A 14,067-nucleotide genomic window follows, 5' to 3' on the forward strand; every position below is an offset into this window, starting at 1 on the left:
CAGCCTACAGGACATTTTTTTTCCCCAAGCAATGAAATAAAAAGCAAACATTCTGTATTTTAAAATTAATTTTTGGATGAAGAATTATTGCAAAAAAACCTCCTACAGTTTACCTGCAGAAGGTTTTTGTCTGAACTCACAAGGTACAAATTTCTGACCAAATGGTTGAGTTTAACAATCATGCCTAAAGTACTGTTGCCACTAGGACAATCAATGGTTATTATGAAAGTGTATTTACCAGCTCTCCTACTCTGCTGAAGACATTTCAAAAACTTTATGCTTGAGCCAAAACTTTTATTCTCAGTTCTGTTTTGCTGTCTAAATCTCCTTATTGATTGGGAGGAAGGAATTTCGGTTCCTCTTTTACAGTGACATTCCAAGAAATCTTCCTTGAAAGGGTCACCCATCCTCCACTTAGTAGATTCCTTTAAAACTGCCTCTTTTCTTAACTTACTCCAGACATGTGCCTGTTCTTTTTATGTCTAAAATATGTGTTGAACTTTTGAAGTTTACCCAGGAGTGAAAGCAGAAGGTATAGCAATGTCCTGGAGTAGCATCTGCCTCCCCCCTTCAGCCGGGCGAGCGCATCGATGTCGGGCCGGTTTGCGGGGAGCAGGTTTGAATGGGCAGCTCCCCGGTGACACCAGACGCGGCTGCTGCAGCCGCCGCAATATCATCCACCCTTGATTGAACTTTGATTAATTTTCCAGACTTTCAGAGCCTGTGGCAAAAGGATCCGCAGCGGTAGCTGCAGCCATTAACTCCATCTTTTGCGATTTCTCCTTCTTCATTATGTTTGGGCCTTGATTGAACTTTGTTCCAAGGTAGTAGCTTTTGGCTATGGACAAGGGAGATAAGACTTCAGAAATGGAGCGCGGAAGAATAATATGTGAAAAACTCGCAGTGCAAGCTGCCTGGCTAGTTGGTGGTAGCTTTAGATATATCTTGATGATATGAGTGGCGTTAACAAAAATCTTGGAATTCTGGCTAACACCAGTCTAAACAACACCAACCATCACTTTATGCAGCCATAGTCCAAATGTCTTCCAACATTTGTGCATAGCGGATGCTATTTTATGATGCTGCATTCATATAATGAATAAAATCACCATTCCTTGGCAAAGCCAGAACTTTGCAGCAGCACTTGTTTAAAATACATGAATAGTCTCAGTGGCTTCCAAAGATTATTTGCAGAGTTGCTGCTAAATGGTGCGAGCAACTATCCCACTATTCATCTGCTCAATGGGACAACTTTACACTGTGGAGTCAATCTAGTGCCTGTTATATTCTCTTATCCAAAAAAGCAGTTTATCAGCAGCTAGGACAGGTCTTACAGTTCTCGGAGAAAAAAACAAACCTGACAACACTGAAAATGTTACACTGACTTTTTCCAAATGATCCTTCAGTGTTTTCATTACCTTACTCTCTCCCTTGTTTTTGCCACAGAATGTCTATGTACTTCGCTAGTAAAGGGAAATTTCAATTCTAAGATTTCTTCACACACACAAGAAGTCTGGTTTTCCTTTTTTTTTTTTTTTTTCCAGTTAATGCCTGGATCTACCACTGTGATACATTCTCAGAATCACTTACATCTAGTTTTATTGCCTGCTGTTGGTATTTGCCAATGGTGGTGTATAGAAATGGTATGCAGAGGTGGCTGTAGCGATCTATAGAAATTTTTGCCAGAACCTACAAATGCTGCGTAAAAGCCCCTTTCAGAGCTTGAAAAATGAAATTAACTGATGGGGAAAAAATATTAACCTATTAAGGGTGATTCAAAATCCACTATGAATCAAAGATATACATGATGTTTCCATAACACATGACACAATGGGGCTTTGTCCTTACAAGAGGCCTCTGGGCATTCCTGTGATATAAGCAATAATAGATTTGTCTCTGTGAAGCTTTGAGTTATTGTGGCACTTCCGATACAGTCAACCTTTGAAATAATTGAAAACCTGGAAGTAAAAGCACCCTTTTAAAAATAAAACACATGCACATATATACATACATACGCACATATATATAAATAAATATAATTCTTCCTTGCTTTAACCTTTTTATTCATTGCCAAGAATAGCTGGCTGAGGAATCGGCATCTGCCGTGAGCTCTCATTAATTTTCCGATGCTGCCTTGCCCCATTGCCCAGGCGGGCTCCGCAGTTCCCCTCCTCTCGCCCCCTCGCCCCTTTGCCTTCCTCTGAACCCACGATCCAGAGACACCCGGGCTTTCCAGCCTCTGTCCTGCTTCTGCCAACCCCAAACTTCCAACAGGACGCTGCTTCTACGGAAAAAGAATCTCTCTGCTACCTGGTATTTTTAGGCAGACTTTTATACTGGAAATTATTAGCTTAAATGTGTTCAGACTGGAACTAAACTTGTCAGCTCAAGCTGTATCTATCTGGGTGATCTGGACACTAAACTCGGGTAAAGTGGCTGGGATGCTTATTTCGACAGCTACCAACTTTGGGAACTAAATAACTTGTGGGAATGTTTGAATGTTGCAACAGGTAGAAGGTATTCAAGAAGCACGAAGTTGCTATGAATAAGTGTTGTGTTGGCTACTGAGTCCCTTAAATTTTAGCATCCATACCGCCTGAAATGAACTTGAACAAGCACAAGCCTATTTTCAGGTGAGACCAGAGGAGAGAGCTGCCCTGTTAATAACTTAGAAGCACTGGACTGGTTACCAGGGCTTTCCCTCCATTAATACCCTGGTTTAAAATAACAGGGGAGTATGCAGAGCATGAGAAGTGGAGAAGAAGGAAAGTGCTTCAAGACCAACCACTTTTTAGTGGACGCTTGGGAATTGCTTGGAGGAGCGCCAGGCCTAGAACAAGGTGCGAAATCATACAATTAAAAGAAGGATGGCAGGTGTAAAACAGAAGTCTCTTATGGAGCAGTGGTTTGGGGCATAATATCTGCAGGAAGCTGCCGGCCAGACCGACACAGCCGGGATTGAACAAGGAGGCCTGGCAGGATTACCACGAGGCAGTAACGAACCTTCAGGTACACTAAACACACACACGGTTTGTGTCACTTTTCACAAACCTCCTTTTCTCTTTTATGTTGTCCTAGTGTTAAAATAAACCATACAGCGGTGGTAAGAAGGAGCCTGAGGCTCCTATAGAGAAGAGCTGAGTGGTCATTGCCCTATAGGATGTAAAGCAACTATACTGCAACAGCCTGCACTGGAGCAGCACGGGGTTAATGGGAGCTGGGGGTTACTTTTGATGCCTTTTGCAAGGCTCGGACAGGTGTCCCCTCCTGCTGAGGGCCCCCACAAGCTAAAGGACTTTATCCTGCCTTCGCACGGCCAATGTGACTTGTGTCGCTTGCTTCAAGGGAAGCACAATCAAGCCCTCCAGCAGTAACTGTGAGACATTTTTATTAGTCCGGCCACATGCCTTGTTCCAAAGCCCCTGGCTCGTCATAAATTTTTCTGCATTAAACTCTTCACCCAGATATGGCTCTACAATATGCAGCTTGCCCAACAGATTCTTAAGAGAATATTCTTTTTGAACCGTCTCTTGTACAAGCAGGAGATGCAGCCGGCACCCAGCCCCGTCACTCTGCGGTAAAGGAGCACTAAACATCTGCATTGAGTAGAGAAAAGCCTGAATAGGGAAAAAAACCTAAACTCAACATAAGCACTTAGTGCTATCTTCTTTTGGAAATCACTCATGCTAACACGCTGTGTCACTGTCAGCACTATCTTTATTAAAAAAAAACTGTTGCAATTTTAAATAGGAATTAAATACTTGTGATCTTTAATTTTCTCTATAGTAAAGAAGGACTAATAAGAAGGAAATGCCTTTTTCGACTCTGAATATATTTAAATCCTCATTGGTATAAGTCAGTTTAGTTCCAAAAAATGCAATTTCTACCAGGTCTGTAATAAAATCCATATACCTCCGAGACCTTTTTTTCAAGTGATTTCAATGCATTTTATTAAAAAAGCACCAATAAAACATCACAACCCTCACTGTAAACATGGCATTATCTCCCTTTTACAAAACAGCAGATTCGTGATTTACCCAAAGTTAAATAATAAACCTGTGACAGAGCCAGCCCGTCATTCAGGCAGTTCTGTGGCTTCATCCTCATCCCAAGAACAGCACATTTTCCTGACAACCATTTTAGAAGTGAGTGCCAATTGCTGTTTACAAATATAGCAGACTACAGGCCCAGTCCCAGCTTTCACAAACTCTTCCTCTATAGACTGAGAAAAGATGCCTTTGAGCAGAACCATCATATTATACTGGCCAGTAAAGAGAAATTGTAGAGCCTTTGCAATACATCTATTTTAAAAAATTGGCTTCTATAGAAAGCTCTAAAAACTCATTTCTAGCCATTGAAATTGTGTATTTTCTTTATTAAGGTGTTTTCTCCATACTCCGAACTAGATTATCTGGATGACATTCATTGTGAAGCATCCGCCTCACAGAATGTGAAACAAGTGTTTACAGGGGAGGAGGGATGAGAGCTGCTTTTATACACAGATTTTGTGATGTAAATAAGCTGTTGGAAAGCCAGTTTGTGAAAATGCCAATATTTGGTGCTCCTTTAGTCTAATTAGAAGCTGCTCTGCACAGCAGCCATTAGCAGTAGAACACGCTGCTTGCTTACCAATTAAAGTGTTGCATCGCATCTAGCCAGTTATAATTAGAAAAACTCACACAATGAGCATAAATAAATGACAGTTGTGATCAGGAGTGCAGCGGATACCTACTTTGTTATCTCTCTAGTAAACAAGCACAGTTTGAAACAACAAGTGTTTACCAAAGACCTGCAGTTGCAAATTCACTTTGCCACCCTGTCCCACCTACCACCCAAAAGTAGCTCTGGAGAGACCAACTCTAGAAAAACAGGTTCTCTTTTCACAGCACACTCGATCCCTTGCTTTCCCTGATCTTGCTGAATATGATCTCATTTACCAGAAGAAAAAGAAAGAAAAGACAAAAAGATGGCAGTTTTAGCGATGTGTACACCTTCCCATGTGAGAACTAAACTGAATCCATATGGGAACCAAACTGAGACCTATCAACTTTCACTTCTCCATGGTGGAACAGTTTCCAGTCATCATTACTGAGGTTAAAGCAAGACAATAATCCATCTTGTTTTAAAATTATCTGCACTGTGTTTTGTGAAATTCATTCTGCTGTGCAATGATCTCATGGAGAAGAGTGATGAGCCACAGGTTAAGTTTTAAATGTCAACATTTTCTCTCTGTGGAACAATGATGGTTTTTATTTGTAGAAGATCTATATTTCATCTCTTTATGTACAGCAACACCAATACACTGTTGGAACAAACATCACATGTTTCTTTGCCCACTTACGTAGCCATGCAAGTGATTGTAGGTGCTTCTTTCAATCACACCTGGATTACCAATGATCTATTAAGAACAGGTGAGAACAACAGGAGGGGAACTTGGAAGTGAAGCAAGGCAGGTTCTGGTGAACCATTAAATACCTTTGCACTTGTGCTTATTTTACCATCTGCAAAAGAAAACAAAGACCTCCACCACTGTAACCACTGCATTTCACATTTCCATCAGTAATAAGGTGAGCACACCAGTTTTTTAATGTCTGGAGAAAATAACTGACACTGACTACAAAAGTACACTGGAAAAGGGACACAAAGTACTGAAGAAAAGGAAATACTCCAGTGATGTATTTGACTTGCAGGTTTGCTTTATTTATTTATTAGGTTTTTTGGAAGTTCGCTTCCTGCATGCCTCTCAGCCATTTACGTGCTAAAACACACACACGCTCCCCCCTTTTAAAACGAATGGATGTGCTCCAAAGCAGACCCCTGGCCAGCAGTTTGTACCCCAGAAAACTCCGCATTCTCCTGTCCTCACTATTTTGTCTGTAAAGGCTGCTGGGAGGCACAGCTACACATTTCGACCTGCAGTGTCACACGAAGAGGCCGACAACATTCAGCCATAGATCCATTTCTTGGTGCCTGACAAAGACAGGGGACTTTATGAAACAGGCTGACTGTGACTCATTTCAGATTAGCCAGAAGAGATCGGGGTTTTTGGCTGGAGGAGTATTTGGAGAACTGAGTAGGAGCAGTGCCTGCTCTGCATCTGCACTGACTATTCTTGGCTTACGGGCTTAGATACAACAGAGCTCGTCTAGAGAGCTGCCTGTTTATGGCTGGGGAAGAGACCATGTGGATTCACCTTGCCTTGGTCACCTCTATACAAGATTAATGCAGTGCATTCTTCTTAGCTGGGCTGAAAGTAGAGCAGGTGCAGAAAAGCATCTGTTTCCCCCCGTAGCAGAGAGAAGCGATGTGAGCAGGCAACACCTGCACGCAGGCCGGTCGCTGGGTTTGGGTGGCTTCCTGGAGCCATTCGTCCTGCTAGAAAAGTTTCTTCCAAGTCCTGTGTAGTTCTAGACTCCATCGTGATACCCCTGCACCCAAAGTACTGTCACAGCTATTAAGATCTGCCAGGAAGCTCTTGCTGCAAGACTGAGGCAAGACCTCCTGGGACTGGCAGGCTCTCAACTAATAGTCTCAGCCTCTGAAATTCATTCCCTTTGGCAGCTTCCCAAAGCCAGATGCTAATGACCTTAGGCATGATGCAAGACCACTTTATTGGTGTAACTTCTATTTTTTTTTAATTCCTGGGGTAGCAATGAAGCCAGACATTTCCTATCTTTGGAGAAAGTGTCCACTTTAGCACTGCAAGTAACCACCTCACCTTTGCAGAAACATCATCAGAATCAATCTTCCGTGTAAAAAGGTCATTCACTCAGGAGCATTCACCAACAAAAGTTTTGGAGTGGTTCTTTATATAACAAAGCAAGACCTTATGATGCAGGTTTAAGCTCAAATACCTTTGGATTTATATACATTTATTATACAGTTTTCCAGGAAATTTGGCCTAATGGGCTAAATGCTGACTTTGGAATATACTCCCAACCTTCTGCCAGATGATTGTGTGACTACAGGCATGTGATTCTGTCCCTGTCCCTATTGCCTGTGCAATGGGGGTTTGCTCTATTTGCAGAAGCAAGAGGGTGCCTTGGGCTGCACTGCCAAGGGCTGTTTCAGAGCCATGGAGTCATTAAGTGTCATCTTTCCTCCTTTCCTTGTCTCCTGCCCCCAAACATACTGAAGAAAACACTACCAGATCAAGGTAATATCATAAAACTACAGATTTCTTCATTTAAATCCCCTTTCAAACATGTTTAAAATTAGATCCCCGTATGTTATCAGTGATAAAAGCAGCAACAGTGACAGTGTTCCTGTACAAAGATTTATTAAATCATAACAAGACACACTGATATTTTGTGGTAAATGAATTTTAGGTTGAGACTTCTAAATATCTTGACTGTTTTCTTGATGGGCATTTTAAAACATATCCACAAATGCTATCTGTGAACCTTCTCAAAAATGAGTTCTTCCTCTATATTTCAATCACCTACCATAAATATAACAAAACTAGGTGTGACTCGCACAAGAAAATAGGCACAATAGACAGGTTTTCTTCTTATTGCAGGGAACTTTGCCATCTAAGCAGAGAGAACACCAAGCTAATCTATAACAGACAATGAAGGACTCACTATGTTTAAAACAGCGCTAAAAATCTAATCAGAAACGAATTCACCGACATGTTGCTGTTCTCCAGTTTTCAACTTAAGAGAAATAACTATTTTTGGGGTACTTTGTTTAGTTTTATCATCTCGGCATTAGGTCACCAGTGCACAAATCCTCAGTGGCCGTTACAAAGATGCTGCAGCACTAACTAGATGAGCGCAGAACAACAGAACGTGTCACACCACTCCTGCCATCAGGAAAAACGAAACCACCACTTTCAAGACCAATAGAAGGAGGCAAAATACACTTAAACCCCCCTATCCCTACAGATTTTCACCTTCTGACAAAATCCACCTTTTTTTTTGAATGGGCAAACAATTTAGCTACCTCTCCCTAAGATTCAGTGGGCTCCATTTACCCCAGGAACCTACACAGGTATCAGCATCGAGCTACAGCTAAACATTTGGAAAACAGCTACTGCGTTATCTGGAAGTGAGGTAAAGCAGGAGCCCTGCAGCTGGAGCCGAAGGATGGAGACTCACGCTGCACTCGAGCCGCAGCCTCCCGCAATCTGTGCATTAAAGCAAGGCAGCCCAGCTGCGCAGTGGCGCTGTACTGGGCTTCGCGCACTTGCTACAAGCAGCACCCGCACAGTTTGCCGTGCTAATGGTATTGAAACTCTTTGCAAAGGTTGTCCCTAAAGATACAGCTGGGGACTCATCCTGCCCTGCTCCGCAGGAGCTGACATAGCAGAGGCCGGCGAGCACTCGCTGTTAAATCTTTCTCTGACAGGCGCTGCGGCAGGACTCTGTAGGGTTCCGATCAGTCGCACCGCTTTTACAGTTCAATTGTGGATACTTTCAGAGTATTTCTAATGATCTATTATTAATTGCCAAGAATTACATTCCTGTCTTAAATTCAGAAGGGAGAGAAACTGTGCAGCTTTCAGCTGTCAAGGACAGTAATTCAGTACTTAAATCATAAGAGTCAGGAGTTGTAAGTGGACTGATTTATACTAATTTGCACAGCCTTGTTCATCTAGGTGCAATCTGTAAATAATGGAAGAAAAATAGGGAACGGACATTTGAGTAAGCTGGTATCATTAAACCAGCACACAGGTTATTATATTAAATCAATGAAATAAAGATGTGCTGGTGTTAGTATTTTAGTGAGAAGTGAGGACTACAAGCTCACTGCAAAGTGTAAAGAAACTATTTGGAAAAGGTCAAATAAATGGAAAAAATCTGATTTGCAAGCCAGATCCTTAGTACACAGCAGAGTGGTGTGAGACCACCAAAGTCAGTTAAACCATGATATTTCCCACTGACCTGGGGCTTTGTCCTGTGTTTATGCAAAAGAAAATGACAACGTTCACTAGTTTGTAAAATAAAGACCTGGCAGATCTGCAAAACAGTCTGCTGCTTGACTTTTTGGTTAGGGTACGCATTCCATGGCTGTATAAAGAAAAGGGGGGGAAAAAAAAGAAAACAGAGGACTGGAAACTCCACCTGGATGCCATCAGTCTTGCCCAAGTAAACAGTACTGACATTAGTGCTAGTCTGCTGAGTGGTACAGGTTAGGAAGGGTCACAAAGGCAAAATGGTGACCAAACGTGCCTTGAGGTAGAGATGCTCTGGAATCCGTCACAAAAGGAGAGAGCTGAAAGTTCATTTTATCTAGAAGTCATTTCATTTTAGAGTTCAAAACAATTAAAGACATTGAAAGAATTGTACAAACACGGATTACGGCAAGACAGAAACAATCTCCTTCTTCATATAAACACGCGCTCATCTACACGCATACGGTGTGATCTGTATTGTTCTTGAGACAGCCGTGTAGCACAGCCATAAAATGGTAAGGTATGAAAGGTATGAAAAATATAGCCAAAAAAACCAAACCCAGGAAGTTTTCCTCCTAACACTAAGCAAATACACCCATTGAATGCAACTAAGAATTTTGTAATTAATTTTTTAAAAAAAAGGAAAAAGCCTTCAAGAGGCAAATGCTACAAAAGAATTGCATTGTCATGTCCCAATAGCTAAACAAAGATTCTGCTGAAGCCCCTGAGATAAGCTTGCTTTTGGCACTCAACTGTTAAGTTGCACCCAAACCTGCAAACCAGAGAAATACCTAATTGTATGTATTAATCACTGGATTGTAACAACTGTTTCATGATTAATTTTTTTCTGCATAGATTTAAATTCACTTGAAAACCTTATTCAGGGAAATAGCCTACAACAATTACTCACTTGAATTTTCTAGATTGTTTTCTTTCTCTTCTGCTTACAAAAGCAGAAACTACACTGAAACTACACCTGGAAACCCCAACTCCTGAAGCATAAATTTTACCACTAATACTTTTTTTTTATTTTTTAAGAAAAGCTACATAGATGAAAGATTTTTCCTAATATCACTTCCAGTTCCCTCCCAATGCTTTAGTCCCTACCAAGGAAACAAAACAAAGCAGGAGGGATACTTGCATATGGCATTAAGCAACAAGACTCAAAGCGTTCACATATTTTGACAATCTAAAGCAGGGTGGGAGGCTATGGCTAACTCAGGAATGGAATGGTTTATAAATCTTCAACACTGATCCTTTTCCAGGCATGTTCAAATAACACAGTAAGAAACAAAAAAGGCCCAACTGTAAAGTGAAGTTCTGAACTAATTTGACTTCTCCTGCAGCATGCCAGGAAGTGTAGTACATGCCATTGGCCAGATACCAAACCTGTGACTCTAGGGGGATGACTGAAGGAATCCTCACAATTCTACATCTTGGAAATAAATTCTATGCTAGAAGGAAAAGCTCTATAACACATGCCATCTGGTACTTTTTGCCTTCTTTTTATGAAAAAGGAGAAAAGAGACAGAAGCTGCTTACTTGTACATAGACCAAGGCACAGTGGGCCAAACCCAACAGCAGCAGAAACAGCAACTCAGCTGGTGCTTTTCTGTCCCGGCTGCGTCTCTGTAGAACACGGGCATTTCCACAAGTCTCAGTATCAATCTGCGCTATCTCAGATTTATATCAGGAAGCCCATTATAATAACTGGGAGTGTCATTTGGCCCATTAACTGCAGGAGAATAACACCTAATTGCATTGTAAATGGAAAGGGTTATGCTGAAGCCACTGTACTGCATTGAACTCAGCTCTCAGCTATTGTATGATTTTTCCTTTAAAATGTCATTTGTAATGTCGTAAGCACAAATCGAAACTACGTCTGAAATTTAAAATCAAATATTTTAATTTAACCTTAAAATAAGAAAATAAGAGCTCAACTGAAATCAATATTGTATCAATATACAGAAAATCCAGATGAAAAGCAATTACTACTTCAGGATTACCGAAAGGATGTTTCGGTAATTCTTTGAAAAACACTGCCTTTAAGCAGATGAGAAAAATTCAAAAACAAGTAAGAATCTTATTCAGATAGGTAAAGAACTGTCTGCCATTCATCCCCACTGCCCCGATAAGCTGCCCCTACCTATTCTTTACCCTGCCAGGAGCTGAAGGAGAAATGCCGGTGTGAGGTGGCCCCAAGGCAATTCCTGCAGAGCAGCAGGAGACACAGAGGGGACGCGGCCTGAGCATTCCTGCATTCCAGCTCTCTCCAGTGGCCACAGTGACCCGGTGGGGCCACCTGCGGCCACCTGGCAGTTTGGGCAACACCCAGGCTGCTGTAGCCTGGGGTACAGACCAAAGCACCTCAGCTGGCTGAGGATACAGGCACTCAAGTGATAGAAAACTCCCCTCCTTGTACATGAAGTATTGTACTGATACAGGGATTTATTGGGGACGTTCATTAAACTGTTGAAGGATGCAACCCATATAAATTAAAGCTAGTGTTCGAATCTCATGAAACAAAGAAAACCTCATGTACGCAATTATAGGAAATCACCAACATAATAAAACCCAACAATATATATCATAAGGCCTTGCAGTACTATTGTAACTCTTTGTTCTATAATAACACAGTAAAAGTTATTAAACAAGCAATGTTTATTTATATTATATAATATAACCATAGTTTGTATCATGACTGGGGTCTTTTTCCTCTGAGTGCAAATATATAACTCCCATTAAAGTTAACAAGAGGTTTACCTGGCATGTACTTTGGCAAGAGGATAAAACCTGAATTTTAACATTAATCTTAAGCAAGCTTTCAACTTGAAAGAATCTTGAGAGTACCTTGTATTAACACTATCTTAATTGCTTCAACTCTGGATTTTGCATGAAGCATATACACAGATAAAACACCAACTCATGTTAACTTTAAATTGCACATTTTAGGATAATGGGAAAAAGTGTTGTGTCACCTTTCTGTAAACTGCGTAGCTGGCTCTGCAACGGCACTGTTAGGAGGGACACTGATAAACTTGGAAGAATTCTCTCCATTTCTAAGAAGATTTTTTTCCCTAGCCTCGATTCACGGAGGAAAATTAATTCACGCTATTTTTCACCATAAGAATAGTGGAGGAAGTTACTGTTATATTTGAAGAATAAACTAATTTTGGCATTCTGTATTTACAGTTTAGGGAATCTCCTGTTCACATGAGCACTCTCACTGAGGACAGTGAGGTAGCAGAGATATATAGTGCAAGTAGAATCTGGCCCTTCTCATTTTGTGAAACTGCTTTGATCATGGCTCTCTCAAGACATTATTTTAAACTAGAATGCAATTGACCGCTATTGCACCATATGTTCCTTATGTGTGAGCTCTGTCTTGTTCATTAATTTTTATGCCACTACTGTTGGAATTCAGCCAGTGTAATGTGGAGGCAATTAGCAATGTCAGAGTGTTCATGCCGGCATATAATGAGAGAGAGAGAAAAAGGGAGAGAAATGGGAAGATTATAGTTCCTGCTACAGGCAAGGGTCCTCTTCAGAGGGTTTTCTTTCTTTTCTTTTAATGTCATTTGAAAACTGAAAAAATCTAATAAAAACAGACAGATGACAAGAAATAAGAGTCTTGTTATAGAAGTCAGATTTACTCACTTATAAAAACTCTCCCATCGCTTTTTAATATGTTTGCCTATTTTCAGAGGATGAAACTGAAGATGCCCTGTGGCCTCATGACCTCGTCTTCTAATCTTACAAACACTGCAGACTGCTTTAGCTCTCTATCAAAATGCTTAATTTTAGCCTACAAGAAAAAAGATGCATATAGTGGAACAGAAATGCACCTTAAATAATACATGTTCCTGTGACATAGCATTTGCTGACCAATCTGTGGCTTATTGTTGTCCTAAGAAAAGAAGTACTACTGCAAATCTTGCCATCTGAGATCTATGATATTTGCCGTTCTCGTTGCTGTTTGTGTTCTTTAAATTTTCAAGATAAAAAAGTAAGATATTTGCCTGAAGTTCCAAGGAGTACTGGAGACCTCACTGAAGTATCCCCCTCTTCCCATTCTAAGTGTACACAGATGCTTCCAGTGAGGGAACAGGCCAGTTTCAGAATACACTTTCTGCCTTATCTCAGGATACAAACACACCTAACATAAATGCTGCAAAAATTCTGCAGGATTAGAAACCTTGTGCCCATAAATCCAAAAGTAGAACTCCACTAGAATTAGATCTCTCACAGTATTTTCCTATTTAACTCCATATTATTCTCCCATGAGACAGAAGATTAAAAACCCACTGTATTCACAGAAACCCCTTCATAGTACAAGACTTGATAGAATTTTGTCGTTCTTATATAAACATCTACAAGCATGTTTACAAAGGAAATAACTCAGAAAAATCTGAGTAACCAGGAGAACGGCTCGAGCTGCAAAATCCAAATCCATATTCTCCTGCGCTTCTTTCCATTTCACATCATAAGTGATTCAGACCCAGGCTTGGGTTTCACAGTCCATTAAGGAGACAGACAACTTCGAAGTTCGCTGGGGACACAATTTTCAGTTCTACAGTGTTTAATGGTTTAATTATCTATTTGCCTGTGAAGTCATTAAGCAACTCTGCACTAGTAACATGGTTATTAAGATATACCTTCCACTGCAGTCATTTAAATACCCGTTACAGGAGCATGGTGCTACTTGCAGTAAGGGTCTTCTGGCTTAGTGGCAGCCTTTCACTTTTGAAAGCTTGGCGAGTATTTAAAGGTAGTTTGACTAATCCACCTTCATTCTTACTGGATATTGACCCTCATTACAAATCTCACAGCATCTGGCCAGCTTTGTAGTGCACAATCATCGTTAGAGAATCCCACTCAGAGCTTCACAAAGGCACTGGTTTAACACACATAAAGAGCCTGATCCAAAGCCCACCAGGATCTGAGTCGTGGCTTATTGGGCTGAGAGGGACAGATGCAGTTTTGCAGCAGGGCCTGCCCAGGATCCAGCTACTGTCACTTGTTCAACCTCCATGAGCAACAGAATTCAGTTAGAGCTTATTAAGTTTCTACAGTAGCTCAAAGAAGTGTCAAAAATGTCCTAAAGTAGAAGAGTTTTAGTGAAACTTAGCCAAAAATGAGTGGTTTTGTAGCACGCCATTGGAAAGTTCCAT

This window comes from Streptopelia decaocto, assembly GCF_964273445.1.
Source record: "Streptopelia decaocto genome assembly, chromosome: 9".
Lineage (NCBI taxonomy): Eukaryota > Metazoa > Chordata > Aves > Columbiformes > Columbidae > Streptopelia > Streptopelia decaocto.